This window comes from Microcaecilia unicolor, chromosome 6 (assembly GCF_901765095.1).
Source record: "Microcaecilia unicolor chromosome 6, aMicUni1.1, whole genome shotgun sequence".
In the NCBI taxonomy this organism is placed as follows: Eukaryota; Metazoa; Chordata; class Amphibia; order Gymnophiona; family Siphonopidae; genus Microcaecilia; species Microcaecilia unicolor.
The window spans coordinates 21,102,116-21,124,198 of NC_044036.1; the positions used below are offsets into that span (position 1 = coordinate 21,102,116).

The 22,083-nt window shown below is 43.6% G+C and overlaps 1 protein-coding gene across 1 annotated transcript in view; it reads right to left on the bottom strand.

The window, feature by feature from the left end:
* The window catches only part of AGBL4 (ATP/GTP binding protein like 4), a 2,274,308-nt gene that overhangs the window by 384,211 nt on the left and 1,868,014 nt on the right, over window positions 1–22,083 (bottom strand). The gene's annotated exons all lie outside the window — the stretch shown is intronic.

Genomic DNA, 22,083 nt, shown 5'->3' on the forward strand with positions numbered 1-22,083 from the left:
GAAGGTAGGAAAGGGGAGATCGGAGGACATGCTGCTGGACATGGAGGAAGGTAAGGGCTGTGGGGATGGCAGTAGCATGTTGGGGTGGCAGTAGAGTAGGGGGGCAGGGTCAACAGGGACAGCAGCAGTGGGGGTGGCGGGGGGGGGGCCAAGAGTACCCTCTGTGCCTGGGGGCCCAGAGTACTCTCAGTCCGCCCCTGCCCAGAGGGCACTTGGTAGGAACCTATTCTACTACTACTTATCATTTCTAAAGCTCTACTAGACGTACGCAGCGCTGTACACTTAAACATGACGCTCAAGTTCTGCAAAAAATGAAGCGCTGTTTTAATGAGAAATGCAAGGAACACGGGTATCTACTTTCTTGTATAGAATTCAGGGCGGTCTTACTATTTGCGCATTCACAGTTTGCGGTTTTGTGTATTCAAGGAGATGTATATGTAACCGACAAATCACCTTTCGTGCTGTGTTTCCGGGTATTCACAGACATGCACATTTTTAAACAAGTTCTTTCTTTTGCTTTATTGGCGTTTATCTGTCAGCTCATCTCTTATCAAAGCTAATCAGGAGGTTGATCTGCCAGCTTCGCCACCTTCATTGTCTCCAACTGTGCAGCAGGTGCAAACCTCTCCATCACCTGCAGCTCAACGTAGGATTCTACTTAATGCCTTTTACTGGATAAAAATGCTCACTGTTGATGTGTAATGCTGTATTATTTCCCTGCACTGTTTTCTATGAATGTTTCTTTTAGTAAGTGAGGGGTCCTTTTACTAAGCCACAGTAAAAAGTGGCCTATAATAAGTGTAGGCGCATGCTTTTGGCGTGCGCCGGGCCAATTTTTACTGCGTCTGCAAAAAAAGGGCTTTTTTTTAATGGGACGGGGAAAAGGGCATGTGGTAAAACTGAAACCAGCACGCGCCTACAACCGGCCTGAGCCCTTAATGCAGTGGCGTACCAAGGGGGGGGGGGTGGTCCGCCCTGGGTGCACGCCGCTGGGGGGGTGCCGCACGCCTGTCGGCAACGCTCGTTCCCTGCTCCCTCTGCCCCAGAACAGGTTACTTCCTGTTCCGGGGCAGAGGGAGCAGGGAACGAGCGAAGCCAACTGGCGCGTGGCACCCCCCCCCCCCCCAGCAGGTAAAAATGCACCCGGGGGGGTGTCCTTTTGCTGGGGGGAGGTGTCCGTCCTTTCGCCGGGGGGGGAGGTGTCCTTTTGCCGGGGGTGGGGGGGTCATGCTGCACCCGGGGGGGGGGGGCAAATCAGCGATCCGCCCCAGGTGTCAGCCACCCTAGGAACACCACTGCCTTAATGCCACCCATTGATCTAGTGGTAATGGCTCATATGCTACATGCGTAGTGACTGGTTGGTGCGCGCCAACTGCCGATTACCGCCGGAAGCACCATGTGCGGGAGGAACTAAATAAATCATCCAGGCAATACGGGTACGTGGCAACCAATGTAACTTCTGCAAATAAGCAGTGATGTGCCTAAAATCACAGAAGCAACAGAGTTCTGGATTAACTGCAAAGTCCTCAATCTTACCTGCGAAAGACCAAATATAATGAAGTATTCCAACCTAAAAAAATACTAAACTTTGAATTACCAATCTCAAATCCTCAGGAGGAATCATAGATTTTATTTACTAAGCAACTGTAACTGAAAATCAGGCACTCAACATTCTTAACCTGTTCACACAGTGACAACCATGCATCTAGAACAGGGGTCGTCAACCCACTCTTCGAGACGCACCAAACCAGTCCAGTTTTCAAGATATCCACAATGAATATGCATGAGATAAATTTGCACACACTGCCTCCACTGTATGCAAATTTATCTTTTGCACATTTATTGCGGGTATCCTGAAAACCTGACTGGCTTGGTGTGTCATGAGTACTGGATTGAGAACCCCAGATCTAGAATAATGTCATAGCTGCAAATTTTCTGGCACAGATCCCAAAAACATAATTCCTAGGAGGAGATGTGTAGTCCAGGACCTCGAGCATCTTGGCCCTGGGCTTGTCCTCCACTTCTAAGGGAAATGGAATGGCGTCAGCCATTTCCTTTACAAAGGATGGAAATGAAAGACTTTCCGGGGTAGACTTTCTCCTTTCAGGTGGAGGGGAGGGTTCAGAGGGTATCCCGTAGGACTCATCAGAGGAAAAGTACCTGGGAATTTCCTCTGACTCCTATGAGCGCTCCTCATCGGTGTCAGACAAAATCTCTCTATGGGAGGGTCAAGACCGAGCCTGCCTTGATGCAAAGCAGCCATGTCCTCAAGAATAGCATTGAGAAGTCAGTTCCCATCTCGACTCCGGCGAAGCTTCCTCCACCGATGTTGAGGGGGTCCCAGTTTGAGTGGCAGTCGACACCGGGGCCGAACGCGGACATTAGTCAAGGAGGAAGCTTGGTGAAATGCTGTACAAGCTCTGTTGAAGTGAAACACTAACATTTAAAGGAAGTTTGCACACTTTTGATCTGGTTGCACCTATATGATTATGGAAAGATAAAACCCCCAGGAAGCCCATGTTGTGGAGTGAAATGGGTTCCCGTTGGGTCTTCAACCAAATAAATGAGGTGCAACTTCCTTTTGTTTATTGATTCTCATTAAGAATGACAAAAGAAGAATATTTTTTCCACAAATATTTGTAAGAAAAAGAATGAAGACGGAAGACTATATTTTAATGTTTTGAATTAAAAAAATGTTTATAATAAAAACAATTGGAAATAAGAACATTTTTGGCTAGATTTGGAATTCTTGCATGGAGTCTCAACTCTGATGGTATTACATAGGATAAATCTGGAAGGAGCTCAGGAAAGAGTGCAGTAAATAGTTAAATCAGAATGGAGTATTGGAACACTATGATCCACAAGATTCTCAATGGCGAATCTCCAAGCTACCTGTCCAACCTGGTCGATCTTCCAGCCAGGAACCGATCCATCTCGTCTCGAACGTATCTCAATCTTCATCTTCCCAACTGTAAAGGCCTCAAATACAAAACCTATTACGCATCCAACTTCTCTGTCATAGGCAGCCAACTTTGTATTATCTCTGTGATACTATGTACCGTACTTTGTAAGCCGCACTGAACCTGCTATTGAGCGGGAAAGAGCGGGGTATAAATGCCACAAATAAAAAAAATAAAATAAATAAATTACAGAGTCTGAACCCTAGAATGGCTGCTGCCCTGTACCAGGTCCCCAACACAGGTTCTACCAAATGATATTAAAATCATTCCTGTAGGATGTTTTCCTGCTTCTTACATAATAAGGCCTCCAATACCTCCCCACCTCCTGAGTCTCCCTCCCTGTCAAAAAAAAAAAACATGAATAAAGTTACAAACCAAAAAAACCCAGAATGGAAATGGAAACCTGGTCTTCAAAGAACATAATACGAGAGACTGAATTCTGTTAGCCATGTAGTCTGGAAGGGTTGAAGTAATAAGCAGAAAGTGGAGACAGGCTAATAACCTCATGTAAAGGGGATTAATCTAGTTTGCCAAGATACATGGGGCCAGTTGAGTGTTTGTTTGTTTTTTTCATACCAAGGAATTTGCTCCAGGGTAACAAATACATTTTTGCCTGTAAGGGTTTTATAGACCAAGAATGGAAAAAATCAACCCCATGCTGAATATAAGAGGACAATAAAAAAATCAATATAGAATTTCATCAAATTGCAGTGTAGCATACATTTCATCAACCTTAGGAAAATAACAAATGGGAAGCATTCACAGTGTAGAATGACTGTGAAAAGTATGTGCTTCTCAAATGCATTTAATCATAATTTCTTAGGCCACAAACCGTATAGAGTTGACTGTGTTTTATATTTTTAGCATTGGTATATTGAATGGATTACATGTGTGGCACTGTGCCTATACTTTTGTGAAAGGTCTGTTAGCTGTAATTTGGTCACATTTGCACCTCAGCCTCCCACGGCTTGACCACAACTTATATATTTAGAGTTTGCTCACACCTTTTTCAGTAGTAGCTCAAGGTGAGTTACATTAGTACATAAGCACCGCCATACTGGGAAAAGTCCAAGGGTCCATCAAGCCCAGCATCCTGTCTCCGACAGCGGTCAATCCAGGCTTCAAGAGCCTTAATTCTTAATAATGTTCAATAGACTTTTCCCTCAGGAATCTGTCCAAACCCCCTTTAAATTCCATAAGGCCAGCTGCTGTCACTACATTCTCCGGCAATGAGTTCCAGAGTCTAACTACACGCTGAGTAAAGAAAAACTTTCTCTTGTTTGTTTTAAATCTACCTTATTCTAGCTTCACCTTGTGTCCCCTGGTTTTGTTGTTGTTTGAAAGTGTAAACAAACGCTTCACGTCTGTCCGCTCTAGTCCGCTCATTATCTTGTAGACTTCTATCATATCAGGTACTCTGGATATTTCTCTGTCCCAGGAGGGCTCACAATCTAAGTTTGTACCTGAGGCAATGGAGGGTTAAGTGACTTGCCCGAGATCACAAGGAGCAGCAGTGGGATTTGACCAATAACACCCAATACCGATAATCTCCAAAACACAGCTAGCTTAAGAAGTCAGGACCACAACCGGAGGTTTGGGATCCTCTTTGTGGAAAAAAAAAAGTCCAACCCACATGAAGGTTCAAAGATAAGTTCACACAGAATTCACAGGCAACAAGCAAGACACAGAATTCAGGAACAAGGCATGAAGCATAGGACATGAAGCCAAGGAACACGAAGCACAGGAGAAAGTCACAAAGCAGAATCAAATACAATAACTAGCACTGGACCAACCAGGATCCAGGGCAGATAAGCTCTCAGCCCTCTGGACTGCTCCCAGCAGGGACTAATCAAGTCAGCAAGGGAAGCACCAAGTTCCCCTGAAAGCGCCTGATCCACACACCACAGATCTAGCCTTGATACATTTGTGCAAATAATTTAGATTCTCTGCAAATAGTGAACAATACCTTAAATTGGTATAACAAACATTTATCCAAACATATTTTGATAGCCATATATCACATGTTGAGCATCATCTTTAGATAATACTTATAAGGAGATCCTTTGGGCACCACCAAGGTGTTTTCTAAGTTAAACATTTAACGTGGGGTCTTTTCATGCATGAAAGGGTTCAATTCAAGTGATGTAAGGTGGAAGAAGGAGTTTCCTATTTCTCCTCAAGCTGAGGCAGGGATTTAAGAAGAAAACTCACTGAGTCCTGGAGGGTCATGACTTCAGGATAGGTTGCAGACCAAGAACAAGGTCAAGGATCCTAAGGAGCAGGGGGTGGGGCGGGGCAGTCAAAGAACAAAGGAGATGCTTTCTTTCTAGTTGAAGACAGTATCTCATCCAGTGAGTGCTTGGAAATTTCATGGAACAGCATCCAGAGGGGTCTTAGTCCCTGTATCAGAAGGACTGGAATTTGGTCCAAAAAAGAAATTGATGTGATTTTTTTTGCACTTGGCAGGATGTTTGCTCTTGAAGAGAGGATCATTTCTTTCAGTTTTCTGAGATCAGAGGGAAAGAAACACGTCAGTGGGGTAGGTTTTCTTTTAAAGGTGTGCTCATGAAGCTTGAGTTTGCATTGTCTATAGACTGTCAGGTCAACATTTAAAAAACAGAGTTGCTGTTTCTTTTAAATGCTGATCGCACTGTTATAAACATACAGTATATCTGAATATTCAGTGCCAGCCAATATCCAGACATCAGTACTAAATATCTGCACTTATTCCGATAATGATGTTATCCATTTAACTATCCAGATAGTTTAGGGCACTGCTACTACTTCCCATTTGTATAGCACTACTAGACATATGCAGCGCTGTACACTTGAACATGAAGAGACAGTCCCTGCTTGACAGAGCTTACAATCTGATCAAGACAAACAGGACAAATAAGGGATAAGAATAAAGTAGCAAGATTCCGGAATCCCAAAGAGTAGCAAGATTCCGGAATCCCAAAGAGTAGCAAAGTTCCGTGCACAATCCCAATGAGAAGCAAGATTCCGGAATCCCAAACACTACTACTACTTATTTCTATAGCACTATTAGACGTACACAGCGCTGTAGACTGGATATGAAGAGACAGTTCCTGTTCAACAGAGCTTACAATCTAATTAGGACAGACAAACAGGACAGACAAATAGGGAAAACAAGAGTATTAATACAGAAGATCAGAAACATTTTTGTAATAGTACATAAAAAATTGATTTGAGTAAAAGAGTCATTCACACCAACATTACCCCCTCACCAATTTGCAGTAGTGGAGGGTCCCTTATATTCCGTGCCAGAGCTTCATACTGAAAAAATACTTAGAACATTACAGACGAAAGCTTAAAAATCTATTTTCTATTTATATGTTTTCCTTATACCTTTAAATTCTGTTTCAAGAACAGCCTGCTCCTTAACCAGATCAAATTTTTTTCCTATAAAATCAACTGGCTCAAAGCATATCAGAAACATTTTGAAATCCCAGCTCATACACAACAAAGAAGAGATACGGCAGCATTCGGTTAAGTCCACATAATTCATCGATGGAGGCCAGATAAAATACGCGAACTGTACAGAAAAGTTTGCTCCAAAGTCTGCCAGACATTTATTTTCTCAATCAATTTCCACAAAAGTGAACCAGAAAGAAGGCAGCTTCTAGGTGCGCATTCAGTCATTTTTCAGGCTCGCATTTATCACACGAACACTCCTGCCGCTTTAAAAGTATCAAGGATATATTCTGATGCTGATTATATGACTTCTGGCTCGCATTATGATCAATACAGAGTAGGTCATATTCCCAATAAAACACAGCAGCTGTTATGTGAGCAATCTAATATTTTTAATGGCACCCAGTTGCCTTCCGATACTCTGTTATAAGAATCTCACAGTATCTTTAATGAATTCATTGTTGTGACTTAGTGTATCATTTTTTTTTTTTTAGATCCGGGAGCGCAGAGAGACCAATAACAATATCCTATTTCTGGCTGATATCCTCAAGGCTCACAGTTCTGCCAAATTGACGTCAGGCGAGCAAATGTTCAACCACCTTAAACAGGGTCTGGATGAATGGAGGAGATAAAAGCTGCAGTTTAATAGCACACATTAAAACATGGAGATACGTAACACAGCTGGTTGGGTATTTTACGGCTAGCATGGTATTGTAAAGCAGTTAACAGGAAATGTTTTCTGAAATTTCAATGCAAATCCAACTGCAAAAAAAAAAACGTGGCAGTTGTATAATCCCTTGTGTCTTTGTGAAGAGAACAAGAGATCTAACTGTCTTGTCGGCTAAGTAATTGTCAGATTTTAGAAATACAGATATCACAATGCCTTGTTCCATTTCTTGCCTTTGAATGACTTGATTTGGCAGTGATCTGTCAGTGCAGTACTGTGCATTAAGGGATAGATTTTCAAAGGCTTAGTCAGGAACCATTAGGGATGTGCATGGGAAATATTGTTACTTCTATCATTTTGTTTGCCTTAAGTTTCCATAAATCCAACTAACGAAGAAATTCTTCCTATTTTGACTCCTATTTCCATCTGAAATTTACAAAATGTTCAGGTAGGCTTCAGCAGTAGCAGCAGCTCTCATGGTATGAAGCAGCACAGAGAATTGCGTGAACACCCCATGGCACACCAAGAGGGGCAAAATGGCCGACCATTGGGAAGAATGCCCTACATCAAAGAAGAAGCAGAACAGTAGTCAAAAAGTGCCAAACCCCTTCGAGAAAAGCTGCATTGGCTCCCAATCAAAGAACGGATCATCTTCAAAATCTGCACTCTACAAAATTATATACGGCGTAGTCCCAGGATACATGATAGACCTTATAGATCTACCAGTAAGAAACAGAGTCGGATCGTGAAGATCATACCTAAACCTTCACTACCCAAATTGCAAAGGACTGAAATACAAAACAACTCACGCATCCGGCTTCTCCTACATAAGCGCACAACTATGGAATGGCCTCCCAAAAGCGGTGAAAACAATCCATGATCACCTGAACTTCAAGAAATCACTAAAAATCAACCTCTTCAAAAAAGGCCTTCCCCAACGACCCAACGCAAACCTCTTCACCCAGGAACATAACATTACTAATGATCATACCGGACATCACGCAATGTTCATCCCTTCCGATCCTCCACATATACCTCATTCGATCACCATACAACCTTGTATTTGTTTAAGCGCCTTTGACTATGTAAGCCACATTGAGCCTGCAAATAGGTGGGAAAATGTAGGGTACAAATGCAACAAATAAAATAAATTAAAAAACAATACTGGCAAACATGTCGCAAGAAACAGCCTTTTAGTGAAATGTGGCCATGTTGGGCTTTTACGCGAGCATATCCTCATTGTATATAACAATAAATTGCTTTGAAGATTTTTGTAGTACAGCATTCTTCATGATCTGCCATGTTTGTTGCTCTTCTGGAATTGAGCAGATTCATGCCTCTCTTGTGTTGCACAAACAGTGATAAGGATACTCCACAGCACAGCAAGAGACCCCTGCCTATTTAAACCATGATGAGTGGGCCAGCTGCCGATATCTAGTGGCACTTAACAAGCAGAGCTGCTGAATATTGGCTGTGACCACTGTGGCACTTTCTAATACCAAGTTTCTTTCATATTTGCTACCCCACTCTAGGGAAGCCATCAGGGCAGCTTACAATCTAATATAGTGAAAAAAAGGAAGCGATAAAAAGACAAAAATGAAAATATAAACAAAGGACAATGACACAATAAGGTTAGTAAGGTTAGAACTACAATCGTGATAGTAAAGAGGAGGGGGTAAAACAGTAGGATAGCGTCTGTTCACGCTTTCCAAAAATACCAGGACTAGGGGGCATGCGATGAAGCTACAATGTAGTAAATTTAAAACGAATCAGAGAAATTGTTTCTTCACTCAATGTGTAATTAAACTCTGGAATTCGTTGCCAGAGAATGTGGTAAAGGCGGTTTGTTTAGCGGAGTTCAAAAAAGGTTTGGACGGCTTCCTAAAGGAAAAGTCCATAGACCGTTATTAAATGGACTTGGGGAAAATCCACTATTTCTGGAGTAAGCAGTATAAAATGTTTTGTACATTTTTGGGATCTTGCCGGGTATTTGTGACCTGGATTGGCCACTGTTGGAAACAGGATGCTGGGCTCGATGGACCTTTGGTCTTCCCCAGTATGGCAATACTTATGTACTTATGTAAGAGGCAAACTAACTCCATCCCATCACTCAAAAGTATCATTATTGATAGGTGTCTGCAAATAGGTAAGTTTTAAGTTCAGTTTTAAAATTCAATAGGGTAGATTGAAGTCTCAACGAATGAGGGAGAGCATTCCAAAGACGGGGTCCCTGTACTGAAAAGATGGAAACCCCGATGTGTTAATGGACTATTATACAATAACTGGGAAAGATAAGTTGGTCCTACTGAGCGGATCTTAACGTCCTGTTTGGACAGTAAGGAATTAGGAGCCGGGAAAGGTATAATGGTTCATTGGAAGATAGGGTTTTGAAGTCAAGTAACAAAATTTTATAGGTAATACAATGAGTTATAGGTAGCCAATGTGCATTTTTGAGATAAGATGTGATATGATCAAACTTCCTGGTATTAGCTATCAATCTGATTGCAGTATTTTGATGACCCTAAGTCCTTGGTATAGGGAATTACAATAATTGCGTTATGACCAGGGAATGAACCATTAGTGCTGGGGTGGTCCAGGGGCAGAATCTGAGAGGAGCCAGCAGTTGTGATTGGTCTCCGTAGAGCTATGTGGGCACATAGGACCATAACGTTGTGGGTGCCAGCACTCAATATAGGCTGGCACCTACACAACTTCCAGATAGGCAGCTATTCCAGATGTTCAATGCCAGTGCTCAGACATGGCCTTGACACTGAATATCTGGGTTGCATTAAAGCACAGCGGTCAGCAAGTCTTAAAGCCGCTGACCATAGTGAGCTAAATATCAGGTGGATAGAAAATTATGGCAGATAAAGGACATAAAGCCTATCCAGTTTGCCCAACCACAACAACTGCTCAGCTCTACAATCTCTTCTTCTCCCATCTCCACTCAGAGGCTGTTGAATGCACCAAATACCCTTAATATTTTATTACAGTACTCCTGAGTTTATCTTGTTTCACCTCCATACAATGATTCCGCATCTCAGAACTTGCGTTCAATTGAAAAAGACTCATCTCCTGTGCATTTATGCCATTGAGGTGTTTAAATGCCTCTATCGTATCATCTGCCTTTCTTCACAAATATACATATTGAGATTTTTAAGTCTTTCCCCATATGTTTTATGGTGAAATCCCCTGACCATTTTTGTAGCTTCCCTCTGAACCAACTCTATTCTATTTATGTCTTTTTGAAAGAGCAACCTCTAGAAATGAGCTCCCACAAGAGATTTACACAGAGGCATTATCACCTCCTTTTTCCTGCTGGCCATTCCTCTCCCTAATCCAAAGATAACCGCCCAAACAGTGGCGTACCAAGGGGGGGGGGGCGGTAGGGGCGGTCTGCCCCGGGTGCACGCCGCTGGGGGGGTGCTGCGCGCCGGTCAGCTTCGTTCGTTTCCATGCTCCCTCTGCCCTGGAACAGGAAGTAACCTGTTCCAGGGCTGAGGGAGCTTGGGAACGAACGAAGCTGACCGGCGCGCAGCACCCCCACAGCGGCTTGCACCCGGGGGGGGGGTGTCCTTTCGCCGGGGGGGGGGGGGGTCGCTGCACCCGGGGGGCGGGGCGCATCGGCGATCCGCCCCGGGTGTCAGCCCCCCTAGGAACGCCACTGCAACCAAAGGGTGGAGGTGCGCTAGTTTCCTACATAAAAGGATGCAGAAGCAACGAGTAGGAAGGGTAGGCTCTTCTCAAAAAAACGGAGGAGACGTAATGATTACGTCTCCTCCTGTTTTTGAGACGAAAGATACTTCTGGATTTTGTTGTCACCTTTTCTATCTGTTAGGCCACCTTAAGATCATCAGAAATGATCACCCCCATTTCCTGTTTTTCTTTCAAGCACAGAAGTACTTCACCTCTTTTACTGTACCTTTGCCTTAGGTTTATGCAGCCCAAATGCATGACCCTGTATTTTTTTTTTTTAGTATTAAATCTTAGCTACTGAACTCTAGACCATTCTTCAAGCTTTGCTAGATCCTTCTTCATGTTATCCACCCTTTCCAAGTTGTCTAACCCTATTGCAAATTATGATATCATTCACAAAGAGGCAACCCTTACCAGATAAGCCTTCTACCATATCACTTATAAAAATATTAAAAAATCTTTTTGTGGACTTTAGCTTCACCCCCCCCCCCCCTATTTTATTATTTGGTTTCATTTCTATTTTAAAACTTTACTGTACAAGTGTATTTTTGCATGATCTGTAAAACTGAAATTCCATAAATAGAAACTTTTTTAAAAATATTAAAAGAACCAGACTAAGAATTGATCCCTGCAACACACCACTGGTAAAGCACCTTTCCTCAGAGTGAACTCCATTTACCACTGCCCTTTATCACCTTTCTCTCAACCAGTTTATAACCAGTTTACAACATACATGGAGGGGCATGTTCAAAAGAAACGTCTGGAAGCGGGGAAAAGGTCATTTTCGAAAAAAGATGGACGTCCATCTTTGTGTTCGAAAATACCTTGGACGTCCTTGGATTCAGACGTCTTTGATTTTCGGCCATTTTCAAAATCAAAGACATCCAAGTCTAAAACATCCAAATTCAAGTCATTTAGACGTGGGAGGAGCCAGAATGTTTAGTACACTGGTTCCCCTGACATGCCAGGACAGCAATCGGGCACCCTAAGGGGCATTACAGTGGACTTCATAAACTGCTCCCAGGTACACAGCTCCCTTATTTTGTGTGTTGTGCCCTCCAAAACCCACTACCCCCAATGTACACCACTACCATAGTCCTTACGGGTGAAGGGGGGCACCTATATGTGGGTACAGAGGGTTTCTGGTAGGTTTTGGAGGGCTTGATGTTTCCTCCACAAATGCAACAGGTGGGGGGGGGGGGGGGCCTGGGTCTACCTGTCTGAAGTGCACTGCACCTACTACTAAACTACTCCAGGGACCTGCATGCGCTGTCATGGAACTGAGTATGACATCTGAGGCTGGCATAGAGGCTGGCAAGTAATATTTTTAATCATGTTTTTGTGAGGGTGGGAGGGGGTTAGTGACCACTGGGGGAGTAACGGAAGGTCATCCCCGATTTCCTCTAGTGGTCATCTAGTCATTTCGGGCACATTTTGGTGCCTTATTTGTAATAAAAACGGGTCTGGGGGAAAACGTCAAAGTTTTAGTCCTGGACATCTTTGCTTTGTTCCATTATGGCTCAAAGACGTCCAAGTCTTAGGAACACCCAAGTCCCGCCTTCACCACACCTCCAATACACCCCCTTGAGATTTGGACGTCCTTGCGATGGACTTCTAAGAAAGACATCCAAACTCGGGTTTTGATTATACTGATTTGGACGTCTCTGTGAGATGGGCGTCCAAGTGCTGATTTATGTCACTTTTTGGACATCCATCTCTTTCGAAAATGAGCCTGATAGTTACATAGTAGATGACGGCAGATAAAGACCTGTACGGTCCATCCAGTCTGCCCAACAAGACAAACCCATTGCAGAAGGTATGATGCAGCTTTCAGTTTATTCATAAATCAAAGGTTTTCCTGAAATCACATTTAGCGCTCTCCCCTGAACTAACTGTATGGTCACCCAGTCAAAGAAATTGATGAGATTTATCTGACTAGAATTATTTCTAAGTAAAACTATGCTGTTTCTGATCCAGTAATCCAGTGGACCTCAACTGCACACAAAATGCACAGGAAAACAAAACTAGTATTTTTTTCTTTGATTGATATGATATGACACAGTATTTATAGCTTGCCAACTCCCAATGAACTTGGTTCAAAGCGGATTACAACTCATTAAGAATATCAATAAACTTCAGTAGAAAGATTAGTTTGAAGTTTCTGCGAAAATAGAGATATGTAGGCATAGTATTAAGTTTAAGGGGTAAGGGTAAGGGGTAAGGAATCAAATATAAAAAGTCTTTACAGTTATTTTTTCATATATCAAGCGATCCAGATTTGGAATTCATAAGTACATAAGTAATGCCATACTGGGAAAAGACCAAGTGGACAGGATGCTGGGCTCGATGGACCCTTGGTCTTTTCCCAGTATGGCATTACTTATGTACTTATGAATTCCAAATCTGGATCGCTTGATATATGAAAAAATAACTGTAAAGACTTTTTATATTTGATTCCTGATGTAGAGGGAAAATAAAGAATACGTGAATGTCCAGCTCTGGAAGCGGATGGAGACACAGGGAAAGTGAATAAATCTGTTAGATAATCTGGGCATAAACCATCAAAACGTTTATAAATCCAACATGCCAATTTATAAGATATTCAACCTTTAACAGGAAGCCAATGTAAACTCATCAAACAAGGAGTGGCATGATAATATCTTTTTTTTTTTTGCCAAAAATCAACATGGTGGTGGTCTTGTCACATACAAGTAGAACAGACGCTTCAGCCATCGTGTTGTGGCTTTCTTCAGGGAGGGCTGTGAGGTCTGCAGTTTGCCTTTACATAGTGGGTTCTCAAACCTGATTGGTTGGGGTTTGAGGTGGGTGGTTTCCTGAAGAAGGCAGCGGATTTTGGGCAGGAAATTGAGGCAGAAAATGCACTGGTTACAAATTTGAATTTTGGTGGGAAAATTGAGATGGGAAAATTTGTTGCTCACACATTTAAAAATTCTGGCAGGGAAATGAGGCAGAAAATTAGTTTGAACAGTTCTGACTTCTGGGGAGGGGTGGAAGTTCTGAAATTCATTGGGGGGGGGGGGGGGGGGGTTGAGATGTTTGTCCTCAGTATCAGTTCTTTTTGCACTAAGGTTGAGGTTACTTTGGTGTCTTGCTATCTCCATTGTCTTTTTGATTCTTCTCAGCCACCAACTAGCTTCTTCCTTCAAGTCTTTTGAGTCCTCAAACCTAATTGTATGGCCAGTTGTTTTAGCATGGGGGTGTTACAGCTGATGTTTCTGCCTGAATTTCTTGTCAAAAAATAATTTGTGACCAACAAACTTTACCACCTCAATTTTTCCATCACAATTCTAAGTTGTAACCAACAGACTTTCCTGCCTCAATTTCCTGCCAACATCTCTCACCTTCCAGAAGAAATCACTCAAATCAAACCCCAATGAATCAAGAACCCGTTACTTAAAACTTCAGACCTCACAGCACCCCCTGAAGAAAGCCACAGTGTGATGGCTGAAATGTTGGTTTCACTTACTTGGATGCGGCAAGACCCAGACAACCTTAGTAATCATGAAGCCAGAATCCTGTTAATTGGTTCAATTTCAAAACAAACTAGGCTCTTTCACTTGCATGTTCCAATTTATTTTCAAATGAAAGTACATCTCTAGGAATTCTGCTGGTAAACACTGGGATTGCACAGGAAAAATAGCTGTATCTGGCTATATAGATTTTCAGTGGCTAAAGTATAGGAAATATTTTTATTGTTGTTAATAAAAAAAATATTCTCATTTATACATGTAGAGGATATATGGGTTTTCTACAATTGTTGTAGATTGTATACGTATAATCAGGTATTTGTCACATAAGATGCTGAAATTTCAATGAAACAACTTATGTATCCAGCTTCTCCTACTTAAGCGCACAACTATGGAATGGACTCCCAAAAGCAGGAAAACAGGAAATCACTAAAAACCACCCTCTTCAAAAAGGCTTACCCCACACCCAGCAACACAACATAACCAATGATCGTACTGGACAATATACAACCTTCATCCCTTCCATCCTCATGGTTCCAGATACACACCTACCTCATTTCGACCACAATATAACCTGTATTTGTTATCAACCGACTGGCGAACGCCTTTACGGTACTATGTAAGCCACATTGAGCCTGCAAATAGGTGGGAAAATGTGGGGTACAAATGTAACAAATACATTTATTTATTTATTTGCTGCATTTGTATCCCACATTTTCCCACCTATTTGCAGGCTCAATGTGGCTTACATTATGCCGCAATGGTGATCACCATTAACGGAATGATAAAAACAAAGAGGTTCTACAATCAAGGTACATGAAAATATCACATAGATCAGATGTGATAATAAACATCAAATGAATTGGGAGAAATAGATAAATGATTTGTAACAGGTGCATAAGAATAGAATAGGACATATTAAAATGTTCAATATTATTAAAGTAAATTAAAGTATCCAGATTGGAGAAGTCAATGTTGGTTTGTTCTGATACATATTAGATGTTAAGTCTTTTGTGAAGGATTCGTGTTATAAGTCTCTTTGAATAGAAGTTTCCGGAAAGTTAACAGGTCATGTGTTATCTTTATAGCATTCGGTAGTGCTATAAATAATACATATAAATAAATAAATTAATAATAATAATATTAAATAATAAATAATAATGATAAATATAAATAATAAATAAATTTCAGCTACATTTATACAGTTTACAAAGTAGGGGTGTGTAGTCCCAGTTCGGTATCCTTCCGAAAATGTATGCCTCAAAGTACTGGTACAGAAATACATGCATCCACCAAATACCTTTGGAAACTTCAGTGAAAAGTCATATAGAGGGTACAATATATAAATTAGGACTCTGCAGCCAAAAAATGTTTTGTTTTGGGGGCTCTGTGTAATATGAAGACTGTACGCTAGTTCTCGTAAGTAGATACTTTTTCTAGAGTGAACAATATTTGCAAGACAGGGGGGAAAAACACAAATTTTGATTTTTTTTTTCTTATCCTTTCAGGACAAAAATGACATGAAACGACTTCCCATGTTGTTTCAAACACATGCACAACCCTAACATAAACAGAGTAATTGTATATGTCCATTATGCATCCATTCTGCAGCCCCCCCATTACCTCTCCACTCTCATCTCTCCCTACATTCCTCCATGCAATCTCCGTTCACTGGACAAATCTCTCTTGTCGTCCCCCTTCTCCTCCACTGCTAATTCCAGGCTTTGTTTCTTTTCCCTCGTGGCATCTTATGCCTGGAATAAACTTCCTGAGCCTGTACGTCTAGCTCCATCTCTACCTGTTTTCAAATCTATGCTGAAATCCCACCTTTTCACCACTGCTTTTGGCTCCTAGCCACTACTCAATTCCCCTATCCTTGTTCCTTCTCACCCAGTACTTTCCTCGCCCTTAATTGTCTTGTCTGTCTGTATTTTTAGATTGTAAGCTCTTTCGAGCAGGGACTGTCTCTCTGTGTCAGGTGTTCAGCGCTGCGTGCGTCTGGTAGCACTATACAAATGTTAATAATAATAACATTCCATGTAGAAGCCTGCCCTTGCAGATGAGCAATGCGGCCACGCAGGCTTCTGTTTCTGTGAGTCTGACGTCCTGCACATTCGTGCAGGACGTCAGACTCACAGAAACAGAAGCCTGCGCGGCCGCATTGCTCATCTGCAAGGGCAGGCTTCTACATGGAATGTTGCTAGTGGAGGAGTAGCCTAGTGGTTAGTGCAGTGGAACATGGAATGTTGCTACTATTGAGATTCTAGATGGAATGTTTTGGCTCCTAACCACTACTCAATTCCCCTATCCTTGTTCCTTCTCACCCAGTACTTCCCTCGCCCTTAATTGTCTTGTCTGTCTGTATTTTTAGATTGTAAGCTCTTTCGAGCAGGGACTGTCTCTCTGTGTCAGGTGTTCAGTGCTGCATGCGTCTGGTGGCGCTATACAAATGTTATAATAATAATAATTATTATTATTATTATGCTGGACCAGTCCTGATTTTATTCCCATTGCACATTACGCACCCATCAGAGTTAATATTACTTGTAAGGGAGCTGCCACCAGCCCAGCATGTCCCCGACAGCACAATCATACCAACCATACCACCTTATTGTAGAAAGAAGGTGCAAAGCAGTCTGCTACAACTTTCCCATCTGCAGGTGCTTCAATGGTTCTTCCTAAATCTATAATAGCCTTTGACCCTTAGGTGGCAGTGTGGATTTACTTTGGATTGTCTATGTGAGGAAATGCATATTTCTTTTGGGTCTATCCAATCCAATATGTATGCTAACTCCCTTTGATAAAGCCCAAAGCAGATTACAACTTGGGCCCTACTTGCCATGCTGCATTAGCTGCTAATGCAACAATTAATGCATGCTAAGAGTTAACACAGCACCATAGCAATTAGAGTGTAGCCATTTTCATATTAAACTGCTAATGCGGAGGGGGCATGGCATGGGTGGAGAATGGGTGGGGGCTGATTAATGCAGAGACAGTTGTTATGGCACCTCGATAGGTGTAGCTAACTGCATCTTGATATTTGCCATGAAGCTTAGGGTTACCATATTTTGTCCCCCAAAAAGGAGGACATATGCCCCGCCCCACCATACACCTGCCCCGCCCCCTTTCACACCCCACCCCGCCCCCTGTCACATTTTCCCCTCCCCCTGTCACACACCCCGTCACCCCCCTCCACTTACCTTACTACTACTTATTTCTAAAGCGCTACTAGATGTACGCAGCGCTGTACACTTGAACATGAAGAGACAGTCCCTGCTCGACAGAGCTTACAATCTAAATAGGGCAGACAAACAAGAGATAAGGGAATATTAAAGTGAGGATGATACTGCCCTGGTGGTCTAGTGACCTCTTCGGCCTCCTCTTTCCTGCCCGGAGCGCTGCCCTGCATGCATCCTTCGTGTTGGTGATCTCTGCGCTGATTCAAAATGGCCGCCGAGAGTTGAAGTCTCGCGAGGTCATGTCAACTCTCGGCAGCCATTTTGAATCGGCGCCGAGATCACCAACACGAAGGATACATGCAGGGCAGTGCTCCGGGCAGGAAAGAGGGAGCTCTTTCCTGCCCCGAAGGCGGAAGAGATCACTAGATCACCAGGGCAGTAGTGAGTAAGGGGAGGGAAGGCTAGCAATCTGCCCATTTGTCCGGATTTCTGGACAAACGGGCAGGCTGGTGGGCAGGCCGTCCTGGACGGCCTGCCCACCAGCCTGCCCGTTTGTCCAGAAATCCGGACAAACTGGCAGATTGGCAAAACCCGCCCGGTTGCCCGGACATGTCCTCAAAAAGAGGACATGTCCTCAAAATGAGGACATGTCCGGGTAAATCCAGACATATGGTAACCCTAATGAAGCTGATTCATTGAGCCATTTTTCTTTGTGTTATCAGGGTCGCCAAGAGACAGAGCCAGGCCAGGGGCAGGGCTGCTGCAGTTGACGCCCCCTCCCCCACTTGGCACGCAGCTACCACCGCCACTCCTCGCTCACTCAGGCCACCCCCCCCGCCCCTACCTTCTTGCATCAGTGCTTCTCCCTGGCCTCCGAGGGGGGGGGGCGGTGTCAGGGTCTGTCTCTCTCCTGCTCCTGTGTGCAAGGATTGAGTTATCACGTTAACACAATCACCCAGGTCCCGACAGGAGCAGGAAAGAGGCAGACCCCGGCACCAGGCCCCCTTTGGAGGCTGGGCAATTCCCCCCCCCCCCCCCCCCTCAGTGGCCCTGTGTGTTATCAATGGAAATCTGCTAGGAGCGCAACTACAGTTAATGTAGAGAAATTAAGGTGTGGTCTTTAAGGCCATGTTTGGGTACACAAAGTCCAGGGACCAGTTGTGGAAGTGTTAAATACCGATTGTATTTTAGACAGTGCATTTTTTCTAGCAAAAAAGGTGCTGGTACTCAAATGCCAGGCCACTCTTCCGATCACTGAGAGACCCACCCCACAATAGCCAGGCCCCCTGCAACCAGTCACAGAATCTATGACAAGGTAGAATTGGTGTGTAGAGCCTGAGCTTTTTCATTAAAACTTGGGGTCCATGGGTCAGTTTTAGTGGACAATGGAATAGGTGCCGGTACTCAGAACCCCCAAGTACCCCCTCAAAAAAAGCCCTGCTTTTATCACATGTAGCAGTGATTTTGATTTCTACAGGCATCTCTGTTTTCTTTCATTTAGGAGGCTTATCAACATGAGCTATTGTTAAGACATGTTATTTTACTGTTAACTTGTAATTAGCTTGATTGTTCTATACTTGGCTCACTTTTGATAATGTGATGTCATAATGCCTCATTCCACCAATGGTTAACAGCCAACCTCATCAGTGATGTCACAAAGGCCTGATCACCCACACGTGGGTTCCTTTATCCAGTGCGTTTGTTCTAGCAAATGAGGTGCCGGTACTCAAATGCTAGGCCACCCTTCAGGGGTGGGGTGATCACTGAGAGACCCACCCCACAATAGCCAGGCCCCCTGCAACCAGTCACAGAATCTATGACAAGGTAGAATTGGTGTGTAGAGCCTGAGCTTTTTCATTAAAACTTGGGGTCCATGGGTCAGTTTTAGTGGACAATGGAATAGGTGCCGGTACTCAGAACCCCCAAGTACCCCCTCAAAAAAAAGCCCTGATTTTAGAAACTATTTGCAGAAGTGCCCATGTATTTGCCAGCACATGCAGCAAAAGCATACAGATTGAAAAAATAAATAGCGCAAATCCAGCAACATGCACATGGAGGAGGTGACGATTCTACTAATGTACACATCCGTGTGTAAGTCCCACCAATTCCGTAGTGAGGCTGCAGTTTTAACTTACTTTCATTTTAGAGGCAGACAAAGACTACATGGGATTAAGGATACTGACTCCCTTAATCTCTCATGTAAAGCACCAGCTGAAACAAACACTTTTTAAAAAAAAACCTGCACATGCCTTTCAGCTGGTGTAAAACCCAGCATGAAAATTCCCCCCCAGACAATCGTGTTCCCTTTGAAAAATGTGTACTGCATGTCCCTTTGAAATCTCTGCGTGGTGTGGATTTCTGACATCAGTATTTATAAGAGGCGTAGCCAGACAACAGATTTTGGGTGGGCCTAGGCAAGAATTGGGTGGGCACCAAGTGTTCTCTCCCCCCTCCCCCCCAAAAAAAAATGTATCTCAGCTGGTGGGAAAACGCTTCTTTCCACCTTGGCAGCAGGCATGCACTGAAAACTGAGCATGCGCAGGTGCCGGTGTCATGGAGATTAACGTTTTCGTTAGCATCAGGGGAAAATCTTCAGCTGGCAGAGCATGGGATTCCCACCAGTTACCACTAAACATGTGCTACTGTTGGGTGGGCCTGAGCCATAAATGGGTGGGCCCTGGCCCACCCAAGCCCACCTGTGGCTACGCCACTGGTATTTATGTGAGACATCTATGTAAATGACACAGTTTACACATGAAAATTTTCTAAAATAGCAACTGCAATATTGTTGCTATCCAAGTTAAATCAAATTTAACCAGTCGACATTCAGCCAGGGGCAGCGGACACTTTTTTAACGCCATATCTGGACACTGGTATTGAATATCTGGGGGTCAGTCATGAAAATGGAATGTACGAGGGTGCTGACTGATAATCCGTGCCAGCACCCACATATCCAGCCGAGCATTTTGTGCGGTCCTATCTGCTCAGTTCAGTGGGTGGTCAGCATCACTGAATATGCTATGCCCATATATTTGCCAGCTTTGCCCACAGTGCTGTGGTGATCAGAGGTGAGCAGCTCTTACCAGTTAAGTACTACCAGTGGCATAGCCCACCCACTTTGAATTCAGGCTTGCCCAGAAGTGGGCCAGCTGTATTGTGGCTGGCAGGGATCCATCCCCAAACCCCACCGGTTGAATTTTTCCAGCATCTCTTCCTCCCCCACCCTCCCAGGCATACCTTCAGTTCTTTGCTGGCAGTGGTCCTTCCCTCTGATGCAACCTTGGGACCGGTGTGAGCAGCAGGTACGAGTCCCTGCTCACTGCAGGTGAAGAACTGAAGGACTTTTTATTTTATTACATTTGTACCCTGCGCTTTCCCACTCATGGCAGGCTCAATGCGGCTTACATGGGGCAATGGAGGTTTAAGTGACTTGCCCAGAGTCACAAGGAGTTGCCTGTGCCTGAAGTGGGAATCCAACTCAGTTCCTCAGGACCAAAGTCCACCACCCTAACCACTAGGCCACTCCTCCACTGTTGCTACTATTTGAGATTCTACATGGAATGTTGCTATTCCACTAGCAACATTCCATGTAGAAGTCGGCCCTTGCAGATCACCAATGTGGCCGCGCAGGCTTCTGCTTCTGTGAGTCACGTCAGACTCACAGAAACAGAAGCCTGCGCAGCCTTCTACATGGAATGTTGCTAGTGGAATAGCAACATTCCATGTAGAATCTCCAATAGTATCTATTTTATTTTTGTTACATTTGTACCCTGCGCTTTCCCACTCATGGCAGGCTCACTGTGGCTTACATGGGGCAATGGAGGGTTGAGTGACTTGCCCAGAGTCACAAGGAGCTGCCTGTGCTTGAAGTGGGAATCGAACTCAGTTCCTCAGTTCCCCAGGACCAAAGTCCACCACCCTAACCACTAGGCCACTCCCCCACTGTGAGGGGGGGAGGGTTGGAGAGCGCAGTTAAGAGACCCAGATCGCCTGGGGGGAGGGGAGGGAGAGATGCTAGGTGGGGGGGGGGGGGGGGGAGGGAGTTCTCATGCCCACCCACTTTGGGCCCACCCCAAATTAGGTGTCTGGCTGCACCCCTGAGTACCCTCTAAACCTATTTAAATATCTAGCCCTAAATAATGATAACAATAATAATGATAAGGTTGATGAGAAGCAGGGTGTTAGCTGGGGCTACTGGCAGTGCTGTATTGAAACCAAGCTGCAGCCGCTGCCAAATGTACCCACTTTCCTTGCAGACTTGTTAATGACAAGGAAGAAGGATTTCTGGGTTTGTATGGATAGTAAAATGCGCTGCTGGTATTTCAGCCATTACAAAAAATACGTCTTCTTTCACAAACTTAGTAGCAGCTTGTAGACAGACCTAAAGTTTATATCACGAGTCCTAGGCTAGTAACATAATAAACACAATTGGTGCAATATAGTTGGATATGCACGTTGTAGAAGTTGTCTGGACTTGTTTGTGATTTACATTTTGTAAAATGACAACTTATTACTCAAATAAAGCTTTGGAAGAATTGTAGCTCCCACCTAGTAACAAAACGATGGAGAAATATCCATTTTTCTTTCAAATGTACTAACTCTAAACTCAGTGACAGAAAATGCTGGATAAATCTGTGTGTGTGGGGAGAGGAGATTTT